Here is a 27,538-nt window from a genome sequence, read left to right on the forward strand (position 1 = left end):
AGGAGAAGTCACAGAGCTGTCCCCAGAGCGCTATCTGATGCAGAGGGATATTTTACATCCAGTGACAGGACCCTGGCCAGTAGAAGTCTAATTTGAGAGTGGAGCAGCAGATTCAGGAACACAAGACAGGACTAGGAAAGGGAAGAGGCCCGCGCTCTCTCGCCAGAGCACTTCTATCGGCTGAGAGCCTCAGTTTACCGCTCTGTGCCCTCACAGGCTCCACTGTGGGCGCTACACCTCCCCACAGTGTACCCCACTTCATTGCTGGGTACCCCCTGCCGTCAGAGGCTGTGTCACCTCCACACCCAACTCCGTTAGACCACGGGTATCCGCCGCCATTTTCCCATGGTGACGCTCAGTCTGTCACACCCTCCTTCAAGGGAGCCTGCTACAAATGCGGTGTGTGAAGTTTGGAGGCCCTGCCCGGGCCAGCAATCTGTCTCTGCAGCCTCTGGGTGTGAGGAGAAACTAGAGGGGAAGGGAGAAAAGAGCCCTGAGGCTGAGCAGCAGCAGAATAGGTCATAGGGTCCCTGTGGGGAGGGGCCTTACCAACCCCTCAAAAAAGCAGCCCACATCAGGGGTGAACTGACGTGTCTGCCAAACATCATGGTTTTGTGCACAGGTGGGCAGTGATGTCCACCGTCCACCATTCGCTTGCACGGGCATTGTCCAGTTTGTAGATATTAACACTGTCAATCTTTATCAGCTCCCAGGGAGGTGGTATAATTGAACTCGTTTCACAGATAAGGAAACGGAACACTTTGGCCGGGGTTGCATACCTTATAAATTGTAGTGTTGGAATTTGAACCTTTGTCCCCGCAGCCCCAAATCTGTCACCCTAGTCCACAGTTGGCCCAGAGATCATTATCTTGTACTGACAGTGGGGAAGACAACACCTACCAGACACAGTGGGCAGGTGGGGGGACATGCTTTGATTAAAACTGAGGAGACTATGGCTGAGAACAATTGATTGTGTACCTCAAAAGAGCCAGGAGAAAGAACTGTGTATGATCCCAACACAAAGAAACGACAAATGTGTGAGATGATAGAATGGTCACTCACCCTGATTTGGTCATCACATTACAGACAACTACTGAAATATCACACATGCCCCATAAATACGTTCAATGGGCATCAGTTAAATTTTTGAAATATTTCTAAAACTTTACTTAGAGGCATCCTGCCCCAGGATGATCCAGAGGAAATCAAAGTTGACCATATTTCTCTTTGTCCCAGGCTTAGTGAGGTGCACAGATGTTTTACCTGCATGTGGTTACCAGCCAGTTACTCTGGATGAGCAGACCTCCTAAGCCGCTCACACATAGGTGTCCTCAGGCTACTTCCTTCCAAGCCTGGACACCCAGTCAGCCACTTCAGTGTGATCCTCCCCATGTTCCTGTCCCCTTGACCCGCTCTGGACCTTCAGTGCCGACACCCAGTTCCAGCCACGCCTGCCATGGTTTTCATGTTCCTGACCTTAGATCCCTGCAGAAGCAAAATGCACAGATTTCAGGTCATGCAGACCAGAGGATTTGCCTCTCATCTCTTCCCTCTGCTCCCTCAGCATGGAGACGTTGGACACTTCCAGCCTGGCCCTGGGCCCACAGCTCAGAAACGCTAGAGTCTAACACAGTTTCTGGTCTCTGAGGCTGACGAGTATGTTGGTATAAATTCCTTACAATGCAGAGGCACTCAGCCACCTGGCCAGGTAGGGGTGGAAATTCCCACTCCACAGAGGTCCTGTCCACCGAGTCAGCCCTACACCCTTAAGGCTGTGCCTGCCTGGGAAGGGGGTGGGCGAGCTTGTTCCCAAAGTCACACAAAGGTGCTGTGTACTTGACGCCCCTGACTTCTCTGAACAAACCCAACCTGTTCTCTGCATCTTCGCCATCGCTAGAGGGGCAGACTCTCCTTCTGGGTGCTTACCTGACCGCCATGGCTTCTCCCGGCACAGGTCTGTTTCTGTCCACTTCCTGTGGTCACCTGCTCTCAACACAACACGTTCTCTCCACTTGTCCAAAGCCATGCCCGTGGAGACTTCCAGTGGTGCTCCCCCTAAACACACACTGCTTTCCTCTGAGGCTGAGCAGCAGAACAATAGGTCATGGGGGCCCTGTGGGGAGGGGCCCTACCACCCCCCAAAACAGCCCACATCAGGGGTCAGCTGTCAAACTTTCTGACATCAATCTGCCAAACATGGTTTTGTGCACAGGTGGGGAGATACCTCCTGGGGAAGGTAATTCCATCCATTTATTTCTAATTTGTTAGAACTGAAACTCAGTACCCAATGAACACCAACTCACATTCTCCCTCCCCCTAGTCCCAGTCCCAGGAAATAACTTTCCGTCTCTGGATTGGACCATTCCAGACACTTCGTGTAAGTGGAATCATGTAATATCCGTCCTTTTGTGACAGGCCTGTTTCACGGAGCATAATGCTCTCGTGCTTCATTCATGTTATAGCCCTTTTGGTGGCTGAATGATATTCTGTTGTGTGTCTGGAACACCTGTGGCTTTAACCATGTGTCCTGCCATGAACACTTGGGTTGCTTCCATCTTTTTTCCATTGTGCATAATATTGCGACAAACATAGATGCCATCTTTTTGTTCTTCTTTTCTTTTTTTTTAGGACAGGGTCTTGCTATATTGCCCAGGCTGCTCTCAGCCTCCTGGGCCCAAGCCTTCCCAGTAGCCGGGCCTGTAGGTGCGCACCACCACACAAAGTTCCTGTTTCTTTGCATCCTCTTTATCTTCTTTTACTTGCTCCTTCCTCTCTGATTGGAAACCCACCCAATACTTAACAGCCACAAAGCCCGGGCTTTCCAGAATAACCCTAGTTTCATAGTTCCCCACCAACTATTGAAAAGTCCCAGCAACTCCAGTAAATCTCCTCTGTCTGTGGCTCATATTTAGAAAAGACACAAAAATCTTTTATAAGACTCTGCATTTTTTTCTTTTAATTTGGAAAATGTCATCACTTTAAAAAGTCCCTCCCACGTTCAATCAAGAACGAACATCTTTGCTCAGCCCAGTGCCTCCAGGTGCCATCTCTCTCCTTCCCTCTCCTGCCAACCCTCTCTGTGGCTCTGCTCCCCTCTCCCGCTTCCTCACCCCCTGCCATTTTCTTAATGCCTTGCAATCTGGCTTGTCGGAACAACTCGGCTGAATCTGCTCTTGCCAAGGTCACCAGTGACTTCTTTTTAAAACAAGCTCCAATTGTTGTGTTTCTGGATTATCAAATAGATGCTCATTGTAGAAAAGCTGGCAAGTACCAAGTAGCACATAGGAGCAGAGAAAGGTCACTTGCCCACAGTCACTCCAGCCAGAGGCAACTGCCATTAGCCTTTTGGCATATTTCTTTCCAGTCTTTCTTCTTTAATCCAAAAAGTTTCTCGCTTTGCACCATCCCCATCTTTCCTGATCCCTGCAATACCTAATGCTATAGAATATTCATTTCCTTTTGAAATTCCCTCCTCCAAAATTTCTACTTCTCTGGTTTCTGCTCCAGCTCCACCAATTGTCTCCTTTGTGACCTGTTCTCTAACTGAGCCCTGCCTAGATTCAGAGGTGCCTGGGTTCAGTGTCCACAGAGGTCCCTGAGAGCCAAGTGGTGGTAACCTAATACAGACCATTATCTGAAGTCAAGAGCAGATCGAGGTAAGCCAGCAAACCCACAAGCTCCCACCGTCCTCCCTGTCCTTATCCAGGTGTCACCTCCTCTGTGGGTGCTCTCTGGCTCCCTGGCAGGGAGGGGTGTCACTATATCCTCCCTCCTTCCTGTTTCCTTCCAGTGTGCTATCTGTCCTTGAAGTGCCTAGATCACTACCTGGACTCACAGTGACACCCTCCTTGCTGGGTCCCTCTGTAGACTGTCAGCCTCTTAAGAGCAAGGACATTCATGCTCCCTTTCCTGATCCCAGTGGGAAACCCAACAGCCAGCTCTGAGGCCCAGAGAGAGGAGGCCGCAAGCAGGCTTAAGAGCCACTAAGCCCAGAGCCTAGCGGACTCCTGGTCCCAAACTCTTACAATATCGAAATGGGACCCCATCATGGTGCAGCATGAGGACAGATTATGGTGCATCCACCAGGAAACACCCGGCTGCCAGACACGATAGAGCAGTGCAGGGACTGGTAAGAAAGGTGAGGGAAAACAGAGGTGGGCTGACCTCTGAGAGAGAGAGAGTTCCCTGCGAATCACTAAAGTGTCCAGGTTAGGACTCCATCGTCCCCACTCTGAAATTTCTCCTAGGATGTACTTCCTTATGCATAACTCGAGCTCTCTCTCTTCCAGACTTTTGAGCCAGATAAAGAGGAGAGGGCCAGGGTTCTACCTGATACACAAAGAGCAGACAGAGTTTGGAGAGGGAGTGCACATCTATGATCAGGAATTCGAGAGGAGTAATGGAAGAAGAGATACCAGAGCCCAACTCAGTCCTTAAGGAGGGGTAAGGTTTGACCTGAAAGAAAATTGTAAGAAGGAAAGCACAGACAAGAGTTAGTATGTGAGCCCGGAAAATGTCAGTCTGCCAGCTGCCTACTGAGGTAAGGCTCCTGTGCTCTAAGGACACTCTCAGAATGATCCCGGAGGCACCTCCCAAACTTGAACACTCAACACGACACATGGGGACCACCGAAGCTAAAACAAGCCAAGCTGGAAATCCTGGTTTCAGGTAATGCCTTTGAGTCTGTTTCCACATTCTACCACAGGGATAATAATACCAACCTTGAGAAGTTGTAAGGATTCAAATGCTGTATGCGCAGTAGATGCACAGTACTCGCTCAACACATAGCACTAACCTCATTGGTAGTACTATATTAGTACTATTTTGAGACCTACCGTTTCAGCTTTGGGGAAACAGCCCAGAGATTGGAGGGACCCAACTGGGTCTCCCCACTCTTGCCTCTGACTCCAACCCTCCTCAGTCACTTCTGATTTGCAGTGATGAGGGGGAATCAAAAGACCTGGGTATTTATTCCACTTGGCCCTGTGACCTAGAGCAAAGAATTTTAACTCTGTAACGTTTACCCATAGGGTTGTTGGGAGGCTCCCTGATGCATGTGTGTCAGAGCCCTGCTGGCACACCCCAGGTGCTAGGTCAACCTTCTGGAAACCCTTGCCTTCTTCCCACCCTCCCAGGGCCTGGTGTGGGGTCCAGGGCTGGGCTGCTCTGAGTTGCTGGGTGGTGGGGTGGGGTGGAGCAGAGTCAAGGGCCCGAGATGAATGCATAAATAACCAGCCATCCTGGTCTCGCTTCAAAAGTCCTGGTCTCCAACCCTTTAATCATGAAGCTGCTCTTCCCTGGCCACCTTCCAGGGCCCCGCCCGCCCACTTCCCATGCAGAGAAGGGCCCAAGGAGGGAGCTCTGGATCTTCCCAGCTGCCTGGTTTGCATGGCACGCGCCTAATCGATCCCAGGAACCCAAGGGTCTGCCTCTCGGCTGCCTCACCCCATGCCCAGCATCCCTCACCCCATGCAACTCCCAGCAACCTCTCAGGGTTGGCTCTGAGTTCCCCACCATCCTGTCCGCTACTCTCTGACCAGGCCTGCCCTTCAGTCCTGCCAGGCAGGAAAATGAGTTTGTCAGGGCAGTGTCCTCCTCTCCATGGGGACCACGTTCCATTGCATGAGCCGAAGCATCAGTCCCCAAGGCCGATAGTTCCAAGCGTCCTCGTGGGACAATGGAAACCTAATATTAGAAAGTGAGCCGGTCTTGGAAAATCCAGGACATGTGTTTGCCATGTTGGTTACCAGCCCCCCCTCCACTGAAGGCGAACCTCTTTATGCAAGGCGGAGTATTCCTCTGGGATCAGGAGTGAGAAGTATGTTGGGGGTAGGGAGAGGGATTGCATATGAAATCACATTTGGCAACTTGAGTCGTATTTTTTAATGCACTAATGGAGCTGGCTTCTTGAATCAGTGATTCTTTTTCATATGGGAATGAATTCATATGGGAAACAGTTCCAATAGAGCTATTTTTAGACTGGGGTATACTGGATTTGCTTAAACTGAGGCACACCATATCCACTGTGCAGCCCTTTTGTTCGAGGTCTCCTTCTCTGAATTTCCTCGACCCTGGAATTCAGCTGCCAGTTCTGTAATTTGTATCTCTCCCAACAGAGGTGCGGCTGCAGGACCTCGGGGCAGAGCAGGCAGCACCTGGCCTTTGGCACCCTCACACCGGGATCAGAGCCTCTGCTCCTCTGCTTCCCGCCCGACCCGGTGTCCTTACTGAGCTGGGTGGGGTGAGGGAGACCCTGGCTGGGGGTGAGGGCGGCAATATTCTTCCCCGGGGGATAGACTGGGAGGATTAAACCAGGTCACAGAAGAGGCAGTCCACGAGTCTGCGAGATTCCCTCCCCCCAGGTCTTGCATTCAGAAGTTCTTAAAAAGTAACATCTGCCAGCTTACGGAACACATCTGTCCATTCCCAGCACACCATTAGGCCCTGCAAACCTGAGCACATCCTGCTTTTGTAAATCATCTTCACCCAGGGCTCCCCTCTTCCCGGATGAGCACCCCCCTCCTGAGTTCTGAGCTCTGGCAGACGATGAAGCTGCAGGATTAAAGGCAACCGAGGCACCTTCTTGAGAAGCCCCCACAGCAGGTCACGCTTCCCTGCACCCAGGCCTGGCTAGCCCAAGGCACTCTCCAAAGTCACAAATTCTAGAATCTTAGAGTGAGGTGCCCTAGAGACTCTTACACCTCTCAGTTCCCTGTAGTGCAAAAGGAGAAACTGAGGCCCAGAGAGGCATCTCTTACTTAGGGTCACAAGGCCAGTTAACAGTGGCACGACCAGCCTGAGGAGAGCCCTCCCTCCCGCCGTCCTGTCTCCCTCCCGAGGCTGCTGGTCTCTACGCCCAGAGAGCCTGCATTCCGCCGGAGCAAGGAGTGTGTCCCTCACTAGTCCACGCCCAGAGCTCTGAGTAAGTGGTGTTGGCTGATGGCTAACAGCATTCTTCACAAAGAAAGGAGATTGACAAAGAGCCCTGGAAGCTCCTGGCTTTCCATCCTTGTCTTTGGGAGGCAGTGTGGGGCTGAGAAAGAAGGCTGACCTGGGGCCAAAAGGCTTGGGTTCTGGTGGAATGCAAGGAGCTCACACACACGGTGCCCAGAGCTGTCCCCAGAACACAGCAGGTGCTCCAAAGTGGAGCCCGCTATCAGGAATGTCAGTCCCCACTCTCCTGCTCTGTGACCTCCGTCTCAGAAATCTCTGTTTTCTGGAAAACAGGAAAAATTACACATCCCAGCCTCTCTCCCAGGGGAGTCCTTTCCTGCAGGGACCTCACAGGGCTGCAAAGACACCTGAGAGATGAGATGAGATTCCTTTACATTCAAGGCTAAAATGTAACGCTGGCAACTGTGAGACAGAGAAAGAGGGTCCTTTGCATTGGCCACTAAACGTCCTATCAACCCTTACTTTCTCCATTGTCACCTAGGGGTGGTTCCAGAGTCCCTACTGCTTGCTCTGTAATCCTAGTGCAGCCTGGGGCAGGGTTCTATTATCTTATGACTGCAAGGTCACCAGGTATGGAGAGGCTGAGGTTAAGCCCTAGGCTGTGTCCACCTCCCACAGGTCTTTCAGATCCCCCACAATTCCAGAGAGCTAGCCTCACCCCTGTCTTGTATCCTGCTCAGCTCCCAGAATCCTACTCCCCTGGAAGGACTTCCAGAAAGTCACTCTCCCTGACAAGACTCAGATAAGCTCCTGGACACGAATGACAGGTGTTTGTAAAACCTCAGAAATCGGGTACAAGCCTGTGTGTGCATAGGTGTGCCTGAGCACATGGGGACTTTTCTAAGGAGCAGCCTTCAGCTCTCTCATCAGATTGTCAAGGAGAGCTGTGCTCCAAAAGGTTGGAAATCCCTTCATTAGTGTCCCTCAGCCCTCCCACTGTGACCAGCCCTCTGAACTCCAGGTGAGAATGTGACCACAGGCCCTGGGGTCGGGGCTCAGAGACAGCAAGTGGTCAGGTGCAGGGTGCCCCCCAACCCTGTCTCAACAGACTCCAGGCCCTGTGCAGGTTGTTTCTCCTCCACCTCGCCATGGAGCTGGAGCTCTGGGTGGGCTCCAAGGTCCAGCATGGCCGGATGGCCACGAAGAGACAGTGTGGGGTCTGGGCTTCGGGAGGCATCCGGGTGGGGCTGTTGCTAGACGAGCAGCTGGCCCTGGGCTACGGGTGCTGACAGAGCAGAGAGGATCTGCCCTTCCTCCTTGGGTTTGAGCAGATGAGGAGTGAGTGACAGCAGCAGGTCCAAGCCAAGTGGCCTGATGGGGCTCTCAGGCCTCTTCAGCCACCATGGAGGCCCCGGAAATACCGAGGCTGGGAGGGGACTCGCAGGAGGACAGAAGCCTAACCTCCTATCACTTGGGTCTCGGCCAGGTCATCCTTCAAGCCCTTTCAGCCGCACTGCTTGCCTCACCCTTTGCTGCCATCAAACCCCTGCCTCTGCCCCAGCCAGGCCCTGAGCTTCCTCTCCTATCAGACTCCAACACCATACTCAGAAAGATCTTGTATGTTTTTCAAATTAATGCAATTAAGAGCATTAAAGTTTGCAAACGATAGAGTTTTTCATTTTCCTTTTATTTGATTAGAGAAATTCCCACCGCACAGTTCCTCCAAATGAAACCCAGACCTGGGGCCCATTGTGCCGAGGGCTTCCATGAGAATGTGTTACCTTTCAATCTCACACACTAATGTGTTTAGCGTTACAGTCCCCCCCGGGCGGCTGCAGGAAGGATCTGGAGTCTTGATTAAAGCGGCCTTTGCCGGGCAGGAATGTGGGCTCCTCCAGCCGGGAGTCACAGAGCGGCTGGGTGTTCAGAGGCAGAGCCTCCGCTCAGAGCCGGGCTCCGTGGCAGTTGTGCCTGGGTGTGATTAGGTGTCTTCCCTTCTCTGTGGTCTTTCCTCTGGATCTCCTGCACACACACACATGCACACCCTTCCGTAGCTTCTTTTTTCTCTGTATTGCTTCCCCTCTATTCCTTTCATCCTCTCTTCTCACCTTCTGGTCCCTACTTGGCCTTTGGGCTTCATGGCAGCCCCCTTATAGTCATCTGGTCCAGAAGTGTCCTTTAAGACACCATGCTGTTCCTTCCTTGGTCAGGCCCAGAGCACCAAGGTGAGGAGCAGAATTAGAGCCAAAGCTAAAAATTGATTAGCGGAATATGTAAGGAAGGCCTGAGAGAGTGAAGAAGGAGGGTTGTAACCCCTGTTAAAAAATTCGACGAGTGCCAAATTTAAACAGGATGTTAAGTCTACACCCCTCCTGCCCCAAATCACCAAAGGCTCAGCACTGGGAGGCCCAGGTTCCTTCCTCTTCCAACTGGGGTGGCTGGTCCAGACCCCAGGGTGGCCAATGCCCTGGGACAGGAAGCTGATGGGACTTCCCTGCTCCAGTGCTTTGTGCCCTGCAGACCTCTAATAGTCTGTACTGGGGTCCTCAGGGACACCGCCGTGACCTGGCCCAAATTAGGCAAAACTGAAAAACAATCGGGCTTGTAAGCTAGGATACAAACTAAAAATAAAGGCTGCTGACTCTCAGAGGCTGCTCTGGCTACTCCCAGGTCCCACAGAGTCAGAAGAGCTGGGGTGTGATCCCTCCTCACCCCTACCCCAAACTGCTTTGACCCTCTGCCGCACTGCCAGGTGCCTGAGAGCCCATTCACAAACAGCACGGGCACCTACACCTTGCAGAGCAGGGTGGGCACTGAAGGGAGTTCAGAGAGCGGTCTGCTCCTCCCCAGAGTGGTTAAAGAAGTGGGGAGCCTAAATTCTTCCAGTTGACCCTTGCAATGACATTCTCTATGGGGAGGTGAGTCCTTCCTCCCCAAGCCCCATCCTGCATAAGTGGGGACCATCTAGATTTGCAGATAGAAGATTAAGGAAGGGGCCTAAGGCTGAGGAGGCCTTCACTATAACCTCCCCAGCCTCTGCAGAGCCCACACCTGGCAGTTCCACACATTCAGGTTTGATTTGCCCTGTGGAGAAGCTTGGAGACCCGAGGGTGGAGGCAGGGATCCCAATACCTACTAGAGTTGAGGAAGATGGTGGCCAAATTAAAGCTATGGTGTTAGGATGGGGAGAAGTGGGAGGCCTGGAGGGATGAGTCAGCTGGGTCCTGAGCCAGTCCCGCATCCTCCTCCTTGGAGCCGCTGCCTCGTTTATTCTCCTCAACCTGGAGGAAGGAAAAGAACCCCACCACGTGGGGCTGGGAAAGGTGAGGGACTGATCTGCAAGGCTAAGTGAGAGGAGTTCACCATCCCTGTGAGCACGGACACTCACTCGGGCAATGCTTGTCCGATGAGATAAATCCACCTACACCTTTAAGCTGCACCTCCCCACGCAGGGCCCAGAAGGTCTCACCCTTGGATCAGTCCCAGGGTTCTGCCGCAAACATCTGCCAGGGCCAACAGCCCCCAGGGAGCAGAAACATAATGTGAACTGCATTTGGATGGGGAAGGCAGCAGGAGGGAATCTGGACTGTAGTGGAAATTGCTCAGGAATTTGGCTTCATGTCTCCGCTGATTCTTCCTAGACAATCACCTTAATGTGGGTACCTCCTAGTTACCCAGGCTTCAGGGAAGATTGGGAAGGGGGTGGATCATCCCAAAGGTGAATAAATTCAGAGACTATGTCTGATTATTCCTGTTGGGCTTTGCCAATTGGCTTCCCCCCACCCCTGCTGGGAAACTTGCTTCCCTAAGCAGGATTTTCTTTGACTATTTTTCAAAATTTACTCAGGATTTCCAGCCACAAGCAATGTTTCCTCCAAGATGACTGGGCTGAGCTTTATCCTGAGCTCCGTTCAAACCACACAGACAGCAAGCAGGGGTGGGGAGATGTGGCCCACTAAGCTGGCCCTGGGGGCAGGCACCCTTCTAGAGGAGTTGGTGCTCGCTGTGGACAAGCCCCATGGCGAAGAAACTACCAGCGAGGGCTCTAGTCTCTGGGACTGGTGCCCACTCATGTTGCCCAGTCCATTTTGGCTTACTTTGCAGACACGGTCACAGACGTGCTAAGCCTTTCGAGGTGGCTTGGTAAGAAGAGGGAGCTTGGATTATACGGGATCAGAGTGAGGGGTGGTGGCCTAGGTAAAGGCTGGCTCCCAAAATGGGTGGGAAGCTGGAGTCTGCTCTCAACTGCCAAGGGCTTTGGAAACTTCGGGTGCATCTAAGCCAGCACCCGTATCCCTGGAGAGCTACCAGCATAAAGACGCCAGACCCTACAGGTGGGGCTCAGGACCCTACAGCCTACAGGAGTCAGAGCCTTTTCCTGGGGTCCAAAAGAAGCTGAGGGAGAAGTATGGTTCCTTCGTCTGCGCCTGCGCCTGAGCCTGCGCCTGCGCACATCGTTCTTCTGGGCCCACTCACTGTCCAAAAGGCTCTGCAGCAAGGATTCATCTGTGTCTCAATTTTCATGGAAATGAAGCATTTTATCTCAGAACACAGGGGTAAGAGTGAATTCCCATTCCTTAATGCAGATGGACTAGATCTCCTTTCACTTTCTTACTTTAAAAAGGGAAATCCGAATGCCGCTGCCATTTGCTCGGTTGGATGCCAGCAGATAATTCTGAAAGCTGGGTGAATAGATCCAGAGCCAGGTTCCTTGCCGCAACCCGGCCTGATGCCACCCGAGCTGCCATAGCCTCCGATGGAGTTCGCCAGGGGACTCAGGGAGGACTGAGCTGGGTCACGAAGCAGCCTGACTTAGAGGAAAGCAAAGGTCTTGAGAAGGAGGCCTGAAACTCAGAGTCCAAAGCCTGGTGCCCTCAGGAAAGTTTGGGGAAACACTGTCCCAGGTCAGTCTGCAGTGCTGCTGTCAGCCCACAAAAGCCAGCCATCAACACGCTATGGCTACGCCACCCTGCCCAACACTCAGCAGCAACCCTGCTATCAACTGACCAAGGCAGGACTGCTCCGAGGTTCACCTGCAATCCCCACTGGAGATCCTTGGACTGGGTACTGATTGTGGCCCCGTGTTATAGACTGAGAAACTGAGGTCTGAGAGCTTAGGGGCCACACAACTCATACGTGGTAGAATCAAGAGTTGAATCCACAGCTTTAATTTCTGAGCGAGTGTTCTGCATTCCTACACTAGGCCATAAGTGATTCAATTTCCAGCCCACTATATCAGTCCTCTCTGCTCTGCTCCTTCTGTAAATAATACAGTTCATATGCCCTATGCTTTCCGGCCTTCTGGACTGTCTCCTTTACCTGCTCTGCCCCTCAGCTTTACCTCCAACTTTGCCATTCTACGCTGATTCTGTGTACACAAAAACACTTCCTACCCTCTCCTGGGCCCCTTTGGTATTTAGTTCTCCTTCGTTGTTTTTAAAGTACGTCCCCAGATCAGCAGCTTCAGCATGAGCTCCTACCTAAGACCTGCTGAATCAGAAACTGGGCACAGAGCCCGGTGATCTGTTTTAACAAGCCCTCCAGTGAGTCTGATGCATGACAGGCTTGAGAACCACTGGGCTCCCTCCTGCTTCTCTGGACCCCAACAAGTCTTGGCGACAATTAACGGTAAGCTCAGCTCTTGTGGTCTTGATGGGCCCGCCTTATTGGGTATATTATGGAGGGATCCTAAGTGGCTAATAAGGAAATGGGTGGAAGCTGATTTTTGGCTTTTGCTGCTGTTCCCACTCCACTACTTGCCATCCTGTTCTGGAACAGCTGCAAATTATCAGCACCCCCATTATCAGCACCCCCTCAGAGCCAGCTTTGATGGCCTCACTTACTGCCTCCCTGCCTCAGGTGAAGCCTGAGCTGTAGTCTCGGCCCAAAAATCAGCTGAGACCACCAGCATCCAATCTCAAAGAACCTCTCCAGATGTTTGTACCTGAACTGCCTGTACGGCTCCCTCCTGGCCTCTTCCCTAAGTGGTCTTATCAGCCCACAACCCACAGCCCAAGTCCTGAAGGTGAAATCTGACAGCTCTACCCTTCCCCGTGAGATCTCCAACTCTAATTATGGTGTTTTCTATTTCTCCCTTAAAATCTATTCATGTCCCTTTAAATCTCTTTCGTGTATTTGAAGCACTGATATTAATTGCATATGTGGTTATGATTGTTTTCCTTTCCTGATGAATTGAAATTTCTGCCATTATGAAACATAGCCCTCTTTCTTTGGCAATACTCTTTGTCTTGAAGTCTAGTTTATCTGATATTAATATAGCCTCTCCAGCTTTTGAAATATATATCATTTTCATCCATTTATTTTCAACTTATTTGTGTCTTTGTACTTAAAGTACATCTCTTGTAGACTGCAAATAATTAGGTCTTTAAAAAATCTAGTCTGACAATCTTTGCCTTTTAATTGGAATGTTTGGTCCATTAACATTTAATGTAATTATTGATATGGTTGAATTTAGTTTTATTTGCCCCCTCTGTTTTGTATTTCTCTGTTCCTCCTTCCTTGTTTTCTTTGGGATTTTTGGAATTCCATTTAACTTTATCTATTGGATTTGTAGCTATACCTCTTTGCATTAATTCTTTAATGATTGCCTCAGGGATTAAAATACATCCTTAACTTTTAACAGTCCACTTAGAGTTACTATTTCAAGTAAAATGTAGAAATTTTGCAGCTACAGAGGTTTATTACCCCCTACTCTTTATGCTATAGTTATCATATGTATTACATCTACATACATTATAAAACCCACAAGAAAATGTCATAATTTTTGCTTTAAACCACCATGTAAATTTCAGAGCAATTAAGAGGTCTTATTGCCAAAGGGAATCTCATAATTAGGGGAGGCCTTTCTCGGGAATCTGACTCAGCTCATGGTTCATAAAGAAAACCTAGATCTTTCGATTTACAATCACTCCCTTCAAGTGAAGATGAGTTTTGGGGCCACAGGACAGAACCACAGCTGATTCACCCTTCATTGTGACTTTATTGGTCCAGGGATTAGCTCAGTGGTTCCGCCGCCTGCCTCACAAACGAAGGTCCCGAGTTCAATCCCCAGTACCAAAAAAAAAAAAGTGACTTAATCGGTCATCAGATCTCCTGGAACCTGATCATCCCAAAGTCCTTTCCTCTATTTCCCACAAGTCCTTCGCATTCAGACCTGAGGATCCAGAGTGAAAATGCAGAGTAAGCCTCACCTGTGTCCTGCCTGCCTCGGCCTCCCTCATGGAGTACTTTCATGTTTTTACTGGTTGTGTCTTTTCCCCACCCCTCCTCCTAGGTTATAAATGCTGAGGGTAAGGATCTGGTCCAAGACATAGAAGGTGCTCAGACAACATTGTTGAATGAGCACATAAGCCCCGTATGCATTTCCTGGCCCCTCGGAGGGTGGTGGGGTACAGAAGGGAGAGGGCTGAGAGAGAAGGCGGTACACATGTGTCTGTCTCTGGAGTGGTGGAAAATTGTTTCCAGGGGTAGGAAGTATAGCCAAAAACATCACTGTGGGTTGCTGGGGGGGTCGCAGAGAGCTCAGGGTTGACTCTGATGAAATGTAGACGTGGGAGTTGAGTATGGGAAGGCTCCAGAGTAGAACGGGGAGTATCTCAGGCCAGGATGTATGGGTGGAGCCAGGATTTTTAGCATGCTCACGTGTACCTGGAGGAAGTGTGTGCTGGGCCACCCGGAGGTGCTGACACTGCAGCCTCGAGGGCTGAGCATTTTAGAGAAACCACTGGTCTAGTGACAAGAAGAATGAAAAAGCCACCAGAGCCTGGGTAAGCACGGGGCTGGTCTTTGGGGCTGCAGGCATTGTTGTAAGGGACAAAGGAGGTAATCCATCTGGATACTTCTAGGAGGCATGTGGGGGACAGGGCGTAGACATGGGGTTGATCAGAAAAGGCCCTTTGTCTTAGAAGAAGAGGCCTTGAGATTGTAGCTTAACCCAAGCCTCAGAAGGAAGTAGGGTGTCCTGGCCAGATAGGGTCTCCCCAGGGTCAGCATAGAGGAGGCAGCCACCACTGGAAGGAGGTGAAACTGGGAGCACCTCTGAGTCATGCCCTCAGCCCTGCCAAGCTATTTGAATAACATGAGACCTGCAATACCTAATTCTGTAGGAAATGTGATAATCAAGTGATGGGGCAGATTTTGCATGTGGCTTATAGAAAAGCTGAGGAGGAGGAGGAGGAGGAGAGATGGAGCAGGAATAAGCCACAGCATGTTTCAGACCATAAGAGCCAGTTAGTTAGCCAGTCTGCTGGGCACTGCCAGCTGGGGTGAATGGAGTGCGTGTTGTTCCAAGGCAGGGGGGAAGTGAGTGACCATTATTTTGAGTGAGGAATTTATATCCAACCTGGAGTGAGGTTAAACAAATCTTCAAGTGAGACTTGACCTGTTATAAAAACCTTAAGTGCTTGAGGCCCACTCCAGGAGGGGGTGGGAAAGGCTCGACCGCTTGTGAGACCTACTGTGTACACATCCCCACAGCAAGCTGACCACAGGAGGGTGATACTGCCACTTTGTAGGCACTAAAAGCTCAGGGTATTGTGAGATGTCTAGGTTACTGGAATTTCACTATTTTACAACACAGAATAGCTGGCTCTTCACTGCATGAAACTTCTCTGGGATACCATGTGGTCAGCATGATTGTAAAAAGCTTAGGACTAGGCCTTCCATTTGGTTTCTGGGGATTCAAGCCAAGCCAAGTGTGAATCGTTCCCCCCAAGGAAATGCCAGAGTATTGAGAAATGTGTTTTCCTCTCAATACAGTCCGACTGCAGCTTCCCTTACCTACATCCACGGTGACTGCCATTTCTAATGGAGTAAGTGGTTGGGCAAGCTAGATCTTTGCAGAATTCAAAGCGATTCCAAGAAATCCTGAAAGTCAGCCTCCTACAGGTGGTCTTCTTCAAGCAGGGAGTATGGAGGCCATGGCCCCAAACCATCCTCTCTAGTGATGGTCTCTCGGCTCCTAGACAAATGTGCTGAGCTCTTTCTTGGCTGCAGCAGCTGATCCAAGGCTTTATGGTGGCCTGGCTTCTCTGCTCCCTAGGGTGGACAGCAGGCCTAATCCCGGTCTTTATGAAATGGGTTTTTGCCTCTGGCGGACAGTGCAGGTGCAGCACGACCTGGTCGTGGAAGGATGTCCCTTCCTGAGCTCTACAATGTGAACAGTTCTCCCCGGACACCTGGAAGTTTAGGTGGGTCCATACTGCTCGACATTAAGTGTGGACTTTAAAACAAAAGGACTCCTGAATTCTTCGTGAAGAGCCAAATCCCAGGAAGAGTCCACTACAACTTCATTAAAAAGCAAAAGTAAGTATTTTGCCTAATTACAGGCGTATAACATGGCTGCCTTTCTGGATCGAGCACCCCAGCCGTGCTGCCCCTGGAGTCTCCCCGTGTTGTCAGTTCCTGTTCTGTTCATCAGTCCAAGTTGCAGGGGCCAGGAGACCCTGTTCCTGTTCCCTACCTGATGGTTATATTGTTAATGCTTGGCCGCACCCGTGGCACTTGGCTCCTGAGAGCGTCCCCACTGCCAGTTTCCCGCGTGCTTCTCACCCCATCACTCATCTCATCACCCTACAGCTTCCTTCACGAAGCTCCAGCAGCTAGTTCCTTGCAGTATCCTCTCTTGGGGCTCCAGTGGGACTCAGCCTCCTTCCGGCCCAGGCCACCTTACAGCCCTCAGTTGCTTGGACCGGGTCATCATCACTGTGCAAATCTCCTGGCGATAGAGCCCTTCGGCCACGTGTGGTGGTCAGGACCAACAGCTGGCGTGTCAACACCTGCATGGCTATTCGGGTAACTGCATACTTATTGTTTCCCATTACACGTCAGTCTCGCCTCTGAGGAGTTATATATCTCAAATGCTTGGTCTCTCGGAAAAAATTCCTTCAGCACAGCATTATTACACTAATTGTCACAACCACCCTGAGCCATTAATTCAAAAGTGTCATTATTATAGCTTTAATAGCCAACCAATATCAATGTGTTTTAATAATTAAGATGGTTAACGATGATTCATTATTAAGTTATCAGTCTGTGCCTCTACTCAGCTCCCTGAAGTTTTTGCAAGTGGCACTTAACTGACAAGTGGCCACACCATGGAACTCTGACCTCTGCGTGGCCACCGACCCTTTGGTTTTTGTTTGGCACTGAATGCTCATCTTGTGCCCCAACATCCACTACTTCCTGTGTGTCCTCATCGTGACTCGGGTCACCTGACTGTGACAGGCTCCCACAGATGGCTCACACCGGTGCGGGTCAGCGGGGACCCAGAAGAACAAAGAGAGGAGAGGCTCGCTGTTTCAGAGGCGGGACTGTGCTGTGCCTTCAGTGTGGGCCCCACATGGCTGGATTCACACAGTAGTACAGCCACCTATGGTTCAGTGTGCAGGCCCTGGGAGGAGGTGGAGGACCGGACAGGCCATTAGAGAGGACGAAGCGCTGGCTGTGGTACTCGCGCCCTCTTATGAGGTCCTCAGAGTACATTACGGATGATGACGCCGAATCCTGGAGAGGGCACATGACTCATCTGCAGCCATGGAACCCGGAAGAGAACATGGGTCCTTTCTAGCCAGGGGATTTCTGTTTGTTTTTGTTTTGTTGTTCTTCAGGTTTCTTACTTGTTTTCTGAAATGAGGAAATAAAACTAACTTTCTTCTTTGTCTGGGGGGATGCATATGACTGGCCCCTAATAGCCATGAGGCAATCATACCAGCCAAGTGGCTCTGGGGCACTGACACAAACACTCTCTCTGCTTTCCAGAGCCCACGAATGCGGGTAGAGGAGGCACTGAGCTGGGACCAGAAGAGCGGATGGAATCACTTGCGAAACACTAATAAATCTGCTGGCCCAGCTGTTCCTCATCTGATGATTCTGCAGGGAAAGTGTGAAATGGTAGAGATGTCCATGGGCCTGGGGGAGCCCTTCAGAGGCAAACAGTTCTCCCAAAGCCCCTGAAGCTGGGGTGGGAAGCATCTGGAAATATCTGAGGGGCACTCACTGGTGTCAGGAGGCCTGGGCCCCCAGAGGCCGCATACATGCATGGGGTGTGCCTGGGAACACAAGGGGTGGCCAAGTCCCATCTCCCAGAGCACAAGAACAGAGCAGAGATAGACCTGAGTTCAAATCCTGCACCACTGTTGGCTGGCCCAGGGAGCCCCAGGGAGATAGTTAATTTCCCTGAACTTCATTTCTGTCCTTTAGAAACTGAGGCTAATCCTCCTCTGCCCCAGGGTGCTGTGTGGATTAAATGTGCTAATGTATGTAAAGCTGTTGGCTCAAGAAGGTGCTGGATGTTCTTTCCCCTTCCTTTTCTTTCTGTTCCTCTCCCCTGGAATGGAGAAGGGGCTGGACCTTGCTAAGCCCCGCACATAGGGTAGGATGTGCATGGGGTTGGCAGGGAGCAGGCCCTGGGGGAGACCAGAGACTGCAGAGCAGCACCCCCTCCTGTGACCTTGACCGCTCTCCATAGGCAGGAGCTGCAATGCCAAATCCTGGAGTGCTGAGTCCAGCTTGAACTAACGGCTTCCAAAGAATGATTGGCAACAGGCAAAGACTCTGTGTGGCTGAGATCTCTACCCCAGGGAAAGCGCCTTCCATGGGTTCCAGCTTCTCATTTCCCCAGAGCTCAGGGCTCAGTCCTCCCAGAAGACAAGTTCAGCCTTGGAGAACAGGCCTATGTAGCCCAAGGGGACCTGCGGAGCTGCAGGGTAGACAGCTATGAGCATCCTGGACAATGAAAGATCACACGGAATGGGGCCTGCCTGGGCTCTGTGCCCAAATGCCAGTTCTCCGGGGCCGGGAACTGTCCTGGATTGGAACCAGATTGTGTTAGGTTCAAGGCCCGGCTGGAGATCCACAGGCAAGCCAGGCAGCCCCTCCATGGAGCTTGTCTGTAAAATGCTAGCATACTGCAGGGTGTAGTGGTGCACACTTGTAATCCCAACTTGGTGGGAGGCTGAGGCAGGAAGATTGCAAATTCAAGCCGAGCAGGAGTGAGTTGAGTATTTAGCAAGACCTAGGAGTTCAGTTCAAAGGCCCTGGGCTCAATCCCCAGTACTACCAATCAATCAATCAATCAATCAATCAATCAACCAAAGCCAGCACACCTTGCTCAAGCCTGTGCATTGCTGAGACCCTCTTCCTATGCCCAGGCCTGAACTCCACATATTGGTTCCCCTTTGCTTTTCCTCTTCCCTTGTGTCACTGGCCTCTTTCCACTCTAAATGTCTTCTCGGCATGTTTTCCAGTCCCAGAGCTTTTGCTCATCTCTTTCCCACTCACAGCAGAAGTGAGGAAGCTGGAGGAAAATGCCTGCATCTCAGACCAGAGGACGCTACACTCCAGGCCCAATCACACCGGGCTCAGCCTTGGGCTTGCAGCTCTTGGGAAGATCTTGGCAGTGACCTCAGCTCCTCCTCTTTCCTTCTGCCTGGAGCTTCTGCCTGGCCCAGTTAGGGAAAGGAGTCAGCAGAGCGGGCTGAGCCAGTGAGCAGAGGTGGTCACCCATATGAAACAGACCGGTGGACGCTACTGGAAATAAATTCCTTAGTGGCAGAGAAATGGGGGAAGCCAGTCATCCCCTCTGCTCCCCTCCCCACATCAGGCCAGAAAGGAAGTCCTTCCTCATATCTAACTTACATCCGTCCTGCTGCAGTCATTACCTAGTTCCTTTAGGTGCAAGTGGAACAATGCCCTCCTCGTCATCCCTCCACTGGCACCTCAGCGGGCCTCTCCTCAATTGTGTTCAGCTAAAAGCCTCAGGGGAGTGAAAGTGAACTTTAAGAGGATGTTTAAAGTTTGGCTTCTCATCACCACATCTCAGCTGAGTCCATAAAACCGCCTTATAAAGCCCACTGGCCAGCCAGCTGCCCTCAGCCTCAGGGGCCTCCCTGTTTTATGATCAGCCCCAATTCAGACGCCAGCTGGTTGCAGGAACTCGGCTGGCTTTTATGAAGAGATGTTAACAAGAAGCATCTCTTCCCCTCTGTCTTGCTCCAAAGCCCCTCTCTCTGCCTTATTCGTGTGCTCCAGCACTCAGGAGGATATGCAAGCTCTTCCTCCAGCCAGGCAGCTCAGGTAAGCCAGAGTGAGTGGAGTCAGGTGGCTTGGGCAGGGAGGGCCGGCCAGAAAGGGCCTGGTGGCCCTGCAGGAGCCCTGCACAGGGCAGGGGCGGAGGGAGGAGGGGCGGTGGCCCCACTGCAGTAGCAGGATCACACTGCATTTTCAGTGTTTGTAAACTGCTCAGTAATTGTGAAACAGTGTTGAGAAAACAAACAATTACCAGGCGGCCTGATAAGAGCTACTGTGAGGTGTGCTTAGGGGGCCGGGAAAGCAGGGAGGAGCCTTCAGTTCCACTCAGGGTCAGGGGAGCCTTCCTGACACAGCTGCCCCACGCTGTTGCCTAGGCACACTTAGGAATTTTCAGAGCAGGCCAGGTGGGGCAGGTGGAGGGTCTGGTGGGCTCTCCTTTGCCGAAATACAGGCAGTGAGAGGTAGGGAGTTGGAGTGGGGATTCTGGCCAAAAAAAATTACAGGAGCAGCTCAGAGAAGTTGCTCAGGACTCAGTCTGTCCACCTGTCAAATGGAGACGGTGTGGGTCAGCCAAAAGAAAAGCCAGCAATAACAGTAGCCGGTGAGCGTGTGCAGTCCTGTGTCCTTTCCCACATGAGAAATCCCTCAGCGCATACAGTAATAACCTTGCAAGGTCGGCAGGGTGAGAATTTTAATTCCTCTCTGGCAGATGAAGAAGTGGAGTCTAGGAAAAGTGAATGACTTGCAGCTTTGCCACAGCCAGCACGTGGAAAGGCGGCGCTCCTGTTCGAAAGCTAGAGGGCCGGATGAGAGTCACCTGATAAGGGCTGAGAGCGACGGGTGGGGTGCAAGAGAAATGAAAGGTTCTTTCTCAGCAGCATGGGCCGTGACTGTACCCTACTCCTCTCAGGTTGCCAACTAATACAAAAAGGGGGCTTGCAGGGAGTGAGGAGACCCGGACAGGGCTTGAGGAGGGGCGTGTGAAGAAGAACAGCACCCTGGGCAGAACTGCACTCGCAGGGGCTCTTAGCACAGGGAGAAGAGGCTGGGGAGGAAAGAGCCAGGGTCAGCTGGACTGGACCGAGGGTCGTCTACCGGCTAGACTGGGGGCATCCGGCTCTGACACCCATCCCTGGATGTCCCAGAGGGAGGTGCCTTTGCACCTTCCTACTTCCCCATCCTTTATTTGCAGGTGAAGCGGTGGGGACGAGGGAGGTAATCTGTACCCAGATGCCCCTTTACAGCCTGGTGTCAGAATGGAGGGTCAGAGGGGCCACACGGTCAGATACACTTAGTCATGTCGCGTCGCAGTGTCCAAACACGTGCACAGACCTAGACAAACCACTGAAGCGTCACACCCTGCTTCTCTGGGTTCTCACAAGCGAGAGCAGTGCCGAGGGTGATTTACAGGCTTTTTTTTGTTTTTATTTTTCACTACCAGGGATCAAACTCAGGACCTTGCGCCAGTGAGGCAGGCACAATGCTGCTGGACTAAATCCCTGCCTGATTCAGGGTTTTTACACTCATATTCACAAGCACACCACCACCAGGGCCACGACCAAATCCAAGGACCCAACACTCAGGCACATGGATATGCACGGGACAGGGAATAGTGTCGTACATGCAGCCCAGGGCCTAAGCTAGGGACCAGAGAGCTCAGGAGCTGGTAAGGGTCCCCCAGAGGGGCTTCCCCTGAGCTGTCACTCTGCTCGCACCTCTGCAGATAGGAGCTGACCTGATAGGGACCCGGTTCCCAAACCTTATCTCCAAGCCCCCTCCTCCCCTACAATCCTTCCAGAATCCATCAGGGCCCTGGCACTCAGCGGGGCTCTGTTAATATTTACCTCTCCCCTCCCCCTTCGTGCAGCAACCTAGGGCCAGAGAGTGTGGGGTTAGGAAGAGCCACCTCATCCCAGGCCCCCTGACCTAGGATGGGGGACTGGCTGCCATCTGAAACAGGAAACCGGAAACATGAGCTAGGGCCTCCCTTCCAGGCCTAGGGCCCTGAGGAGGAACAGGAGGCTTGTCCTGGTCAGCAGGCTCCTCACTGTGTCTCTGCCCATGCAGGCTGGCAGAGTGAGCACATGCACGCGCACGCGCGCGCGCACACACACACACACACACACACACACACACACACACACGCTCCCCCCGCAGCTGTAATTAGAATGGTTGCTCCAGCACCCGGAATCGGCTGTGATTTATGAATGGGAGTTGGTGCAGAGAGATTCCAGCACCATCTGCTTGGGAGCAAACAGGAAGTGCTTCAACATGCAGCAGACCTGGGGGAGGGAGCCCATTGGTGTAACAGGCTCATAAAAGCCTTCCTAATGGCCACAGGTGCTCTGACACCCTGCTCCCCAGCCCCCACCCCCAGGGGAGAGCTGGCTTTCTGCACAGTCACAGCCTGGCCCAAACCATCCAGGAAATACCTGGCTGTTTACAACCTGGGTCAGTTTATTCATCTATAAAATGGGCATGATGGCCACAAAGAGCGATACTGCATGAGACATTTACCACATATCTGACAAGGTAAGACTGCCCCATGGTGCCCTTAGAGCTGATTAAAGCTACCACAGTGAGCGGCAGGCCAGGGCTGGGCCCAGGAACAGCTTACCGTTGCAGGATTAATGGAAATAAATAGTGCAAGCTCCTGGCATACGATGGGTGCCTGGTATGCAGTTGTTTTCTTCTTTCTGGGTGTCCAGTTCTGGAAGCTGAAAGCAGCGGACAGGGGAGCAGGCCCAGGTCCCTGGGATTGCACTCAATACCTTGAACAGCAGCTCCTGAGGAGTTTAGAGTTACAATCCACTGTGGCCAATAAAAAATGATCCGACACCTTTTGGCCTGTCCAATTGCCCTTGGATCGCATGGTGATTCTTCTGGGACCATTTATATGACCGCCTGAGTATACCTTTTTTGTTATCACTTTGTTAGCTCCATGATGCATTTTGCTAGGTCTCTAAACCCTGGTTCCCACTATGAAGTAAGATCCTTACCTAATAGGGGAATATCTGGTCAAATGGAATTCCTATTTTAGTTTTTTGAGCAATCTCCATACTGATTTCAATAGTGGTTGTACCAGTTTATGTTCCTACCAACAATGCAGAAAGATTTGTTTTTCCCCACAGCCTTGCTAGCATTTGTTATTATTTGATTTTTGAGGGTGATAGCCATTTTTTTCTGGAGTAAATGGCCTATCAACAGATGAATGGATAAAGGAAATGTGATATCTATACACAATGTATACTCTGCTATGAAGAAAGATAAATCTGAGTCCTTCGTAGGAAAAATGAGATACCTTAAAACCATACGATTAAGAGAAATATATCAGACATGCAAGCTTATAAACAAAATGAAAGGCAGATAATAGGAAACAAGGAGATAGGTCTTTTACAAATGGGAAGGGGACCAAGAGATGGAGAGAAGGAGAGGTAAAAAGAACAAAGATATTTCATGTACACATGCCAACTCTCCATGATGAACATAATCATTTTGTATTGCAAAGGCAAGCTAAATTAAAAAAAAAAAAAAGATTGAGAACCATCAGAGGTTTCTAAAGGTTAAGAAGTCCTGACCATCCCTGCACCCACCACCTTGTATCAGAACCCCTGGGGGAGGCCTATGCAATCTTGGAAGTTTCTCTGGGTGGCTTCAGAACACTACTGCTCCTCCAGCCTGCCCCATCCTGCCTGAGGACCAAGGTCTTCCCTTTCCAGGTCCTAGCCCTGGAGATCCAGAAATCCATCAGGATCCACTGATGCTATGACCAGAATATGAGCCCTTCCCTACAGAACCCTGTCTTATCGTCCCCGTGACCCTATCGTAGGCCCGGCCTCCAAGAATGGAATCTTCTGCCAAACACAGACCTGTAACAACCACCTGAAGGACTGGTGGAAAGAAATGCTAAATGGAAAGAACAGCAGAGGATCTTGCCAGCAAAGTCACTGACACAGAGAAGGGGATGAGGAAGGAGGTGATGCCCCCTTGGCTGGGCCTTGAAAGGCTGAGCAGGACTTTGATAGCAGGCAAAAGGAAGCAGGTATTTCAAAGGGGTGGGCTGCCATGTACCTGACACCATGATCCTCAGCGAGGTCGTCATACTCAACCCCTCTTTGTGTTGGTTTAACTTCCATGCAAGTTGGAAGATAGAAATGCTCTTCGGGGAGATGGAGAGCAGGTAGAGGGATCCCAGAGTGACCCCACACTTTCACTATCCCAAGCTGCAGTCAGAGCTTTTCTGTCCTGTGTCTATGGCCCGTTTCTCAGAATACACCGGGGCCACCGTGCATAGAGATGGCAATCCACCCACGAGCTCAGGTCCTGCCGTCTGATCTGGGAGAGCAGTCTATTGTGCATACTCCAAGATCAAGTAGTAGCTTTCAGGCTCAGTGAACAGTTGAACTCAAGGAAAGAGCGGTCGGAGGGGCCTGGCCGCAGGAGGTGGCAGCCGGCTAGGCCGGAGCGTCGGCATTCCTGTGCCTCCCTCTGCCATCCTGCCCATTGCACTCCCTCTCCCACTCCAGTCAGACCTCCAGGTTCCCACCGTCCAACCCTAACACCCTTCACCCAACCCGGCTGATGTCACCCATGCATCCAGAGGCAACCCAACCTCCTTTGAGGATTAGGGCTCCATATTTTTCCTCTGCTCCCAACTCCTGCCACCATCGGGTAACCTGAGTGGCCACAGGACATGCCAACATCCTCACATCTTGGCTCCTCTCTTTCACCATCTCCCCTGATCTCTCCACCTCAGCCACCCACGAGTCACCTGGCTCGCCTTCTATAGAACCTTACGTGCCGGCGTCCCTGAGTCTGGCTACGGTTGTTTTCCCTTCTTCACGTGAAACCGGGTCTCCAGTTCTCCCATTCCGTCATTCAGCTGTGGGACGCGAGTGCTAGCTCTGGACAGGGCATCCTGCCAGGCTGTCAGCTCCCTCCTGGCTCTACTTCCCCCCCTATTGACTTGTCCGAGATTGGCCACATCACTCATTCTCCCTGGCACCCTCCATTCCCACACCCCTTGGCCTTGCCTTTCCCAGCCCTGGAGGATTCCAGTCATCTGCTTTCCCCATCACGATTCTCAGACTACTGGGAGGCACAGGAAAGTCACCCAACCATGCAAACTGGTGCCACTCCGATTTATGGTCCCTGACTCCAGTCCGGCCTGCAGGCTACCGGGCCCCTGGTGGTCAGCTCCTGTTGCAATCCTTTTACCACCCTTCCAGGCTTCTGGCCCGCCCCTCCCTCACCTATAATTGCCAGAGAAAATAGACATCCTCAGGCCAGCGCTCTCCTGACTTCCCTTTACTCCTCTTGCCTGCTGATCACCCAGCCCCTCCTATCTTCAGCATCTTATTTTCATTCGGAGGCCGCCCAGCCCTGGTGGCCTTGCTCCTCCCTCTGGTGTTATAACATCTACTCTTTTTCAGATCTCCTGCCACTCTGGGCATCCCTGCCCTGTCTCTCACCTGCTTCTCGTCCTCTGCCCACTGTCTCCGCATTGGGGCTCCCTAGGGCTCCATGGTCTCTGGCCCTGCCCTGCCCCTGCACCCCAAGCATTCTCATCCAGACTCACGGTTTCTTGCTCCCATAGCGCTAATGTCCGTGGCTCTGAAGCCCTAGCACTACATCCTGGTGTCCTGGATAATGGTCTGTGCTGTAGGCCTGTCCCCAACAAGGCCTCTTCCTCCTCCTCCGGCAGCCCCCGGGTCAGTTACAGCATCACTACCTGCAGCTCCTTCTCTATCTACCCTTACCTCCTCCACCTGCCACACCACCTACTCCTTGCTCTGCCTATTTCCCACTTTGGGACTTCAGTCAAACTTCCTGCAATGGCCCACCTGGGTCTTACACAGGACATGTACCTTGTCTGTTCTTTCTGCCTCTCTCCCTGCCCACCCCCACCCGAATGCCTTCTGGACACACTGGAGCTGCACCCTTGCTGAGACCTCCATCCCTTCCTCTGCCTCCACTGGGAAACTGTTTCGCCTCCAAAAGCTAATTCAGAGGTCCTCACCCACCCCAGCCACCCCAGGTGCTCCGACAGAATGTACTGTTTCCCGAGTGTACAGTTGTTGGATACTGGTTGGTTCCAGTTTGGAGCCTTCATAAGCAGTGCCTGCTATGAGCACTCCTGCATGGATTCACCTCTTGGGTCCTCATGCCTGCGACCCGATTACCTGAATACTGGCCAGGATGTTTTAAAAGAACTTGACAACTCCTCTTCCAGTCTTCACCAACTCCTGGCTGAGCAGACTTCTATTTCCACTACCGTGGCGAGCGTGTTAGAGGCTCTCACTGGGACTCTGACTGCCATTTCTTTAGTTCCTAACAAGGTCATATACCTTCTCTATGCATCTAGTGGCCATTTGGATTTCTGCGTATTTAATGATTTGATCCAGCTTTCCCAGTGAGTTATCAATTTCCTTCATACTCCTTTGTATTCTTTACACATTCTGGAGATAGCCCTGTGTTGGTTGCATCATAAAATCCTCTCCCACCTTGTAACTTCCCTTTTCCTTTTTTTAACAGTGTCTTTTGAAGAACATAACTTTTTTTTTATTTTAACAAACTTGAATAAACACAGATGTCTATTCAGTACTGGCAGTTTAACCCAGGGCACTTACACTGAACTATATCCCCAGCCCTTTTTTACTTTTTATTTTGAAATACAGTCTCACCAAGTTCCCCGGGCTGGGTTCAAACTTGTAGTCCTCCTGCCTCAGCCTCCCAGAGAGCTGGGGTTGCAGGTGTGAACCACCATGCCGGGTTTGAATTTATCAATCTTTTCCTTTTTGCTTATGTTCTTTTTGAGTGTTGTTTAAGAAAACTTTCCCTACCCCTGGGTCATGGAGATATTTTTCTACATTATCAGGGAAAAGCTCTGTTGTCATGCTTTTCACATTTAGATCCACGCCCCACCTGGAAACCCACAGCATTTGGCGCTTCTGTAGAGCCACTAACCCCATCTGTTTATGTTTCTACCTCCGGGGATAAACAAATATCTCCTGGGCCGGGGATTTAGCTCAGTGGTTACGAAGACCCGAGTTTGATATCCGGCAACAACAACAAAAAAAAAGCAGCACAAAAACAATATCTCCTTTGGGGCAAAGCACAAGTGCATATTTTAAATCAGAGGCCCTCACACAGCTCCTGGCACACAGTAGGTGCTCATTAAATGTCCCTAATGCCTGAGCCAGCTCCTAATGCCAGCACCTTCCAAAGAGAGCTGTCTTCTCTTCTTGAGCCCCCCACCCCATAACTCCTGCTAACTCCTGCTAACAATCATGGACAAGCGCAGGGTAAGCACCTACTGTGTACAAGCACTGGGTACTGTCCCAGTAGTGTGCAGGTTGGGACTCAAGAACAGCCAAAGACGTGAAGCCTTGGCCTCTCAGGAGCTCATCAGCTGGCCCCGAGATTCCTCACACTGGCCAGAGGCCACGCGCTGATTTGGGAACTCAGAGCATGGAGTCCAGATCCCCTTTCTCACCTGTGCAACTCTGGGCAAGTCACTTCCGCAGACTGGACTTCCGCTTTCCGCTTGGTTAAGAGCGAAGATGACAGACACCCTCCTTGGTTGCTGTGAGGA

The 27,538-nt window shown here is 51.4% G+C and overlaps 2 long non-coding RNA genes across 2 annotated transcripts; one reads left to right on the plus strand and one right to left on the minus strand.

Annotated features, from left to right (window-relative positions):
- Positions 1-1,209: 1,209 nt before the first annotated feature.
- On the minus strand, positions 1,210-27,538 carry LOC117285730. Its single transcript, XR_004516856.1, has 3 exons — positions 27,440-27,538; positions 1,927-2,076; positions 1,210-1,485 (listed from the first exon to the last, which is right to left on the minus strand). It is a non-coding gene; the product is annotated as an uncharacterized LOC117285730 (long non-coding RNA).
- LOC117285731 lies at positions 12,346-17,905 on the plus strand. Its single transcript, XR_004516857.1, has 4 exons — positions 12,346-12,522; positions 16,020-16,218; positions 16,492-16,707; positions 17,674-17,905. It is a non-coding gene; the product is annotated as an uncharacterized LOC117285731 (long non-coding RNA).

This window comes from Fukomys damarensis, unplaced genomic scaffold (genome assembly GCF_012274545.1).
Source record: "Fukomys damarensis isolate Sample0158 unplaced genomic scaffold, DMR_v1.0_HiC HiC_scaffold_12, whole genome shotgun sequence".
Classification (NCBI taxonomy): Eukaryota; Metazoa; Chordata; class Mammalia; order Rodentia; family Bathyergidae; genus Fukomys; species Fukomys damarensis.